The sequence below is a fragment of the Sinocyclocheilus anshuiensis genome, unplaced genomic scaffold, assembly GCF_001515605.1.
Source record: "Sinocyclocheilus anshuiensis isolate Anshui unplaced genomic scaffold, SAMN03320099.WGS_v1.1 scaffold758, whole genome shotgun sequence".
Classification (NCBI taxonomy): domain Eukaryota; kingdom Metazoa; phylum Chordata; class Actinopteri; order Cypriniformes; family Cyprinidae; genus Sinocyclocheilus; species Sinocyclocheilus anshuiensis.
In genome coordinates, this window is record NW_015548126.1 from 1403261 (window position 1) to 1404070 (window position 810).

Genomic DNA, 810 nt, shown 5'->3' on the forward strand with positions numbered 1-810 from the left:
GACACTGTCATACAGAGACAATGTCATGCAACAACAAATCTGACCATTGTGACATGAAAAAACAGCACTGCCATATAGAGAACATTTCATGGTTCAACAATATTTATATGCTCTGTCTTTGTGCTAAAGCATTTATTAGTAAACTTTTGTCTGCTTTGTGAGAACATGAAAGCCTCAATACCTATTGTCATAATATTTTGTCTAGAAGATGTAATGAAAGAAAGAAGATGAAAGAAAGATTTGATATTTTTATATCAAAATTATAATATATTGATATTAGATATTTTGAAGCAGGGTGAAGCCAGTTCATGTGTGTGTGTGTGGGTGTGAGTGTGGGTGAGTGAGAGAGAGAGTTATACTATCAGATTGATGAAATTATATTGGATGCAGTTCAGGGTAGGATGAAATAGAAAACCCAATGCGATAACATTAACTAGTATTTTCGGGAAAAATAAAATGTTCTCCAGGCAAAAAGAACCCGAACACCGCATGAGGGTTAAAGTGGTAAGCATTTAATATATTAACATTTTAAATTAATTTAATTTAATTTAATTCAATTTTCAAAAAGTATTAAATTAATAAAGTTAATATTTTTAGTTTTTAATTCAGTATTCAAATAATTGACAAGGTTACAAGTTTAATTATACATCGCAATTACTTTTAATTTCATAATTTGCATTGGAAAAGTAATTTACAGGGGCAAAATGTAAAAAATTTATAAACGTTAAAACTTATTTAACTTGTAATATATAATTTTGAACCTCCTGGTGTGTGTGTGTGTATGTATGTATGTATGTATGTATATATATG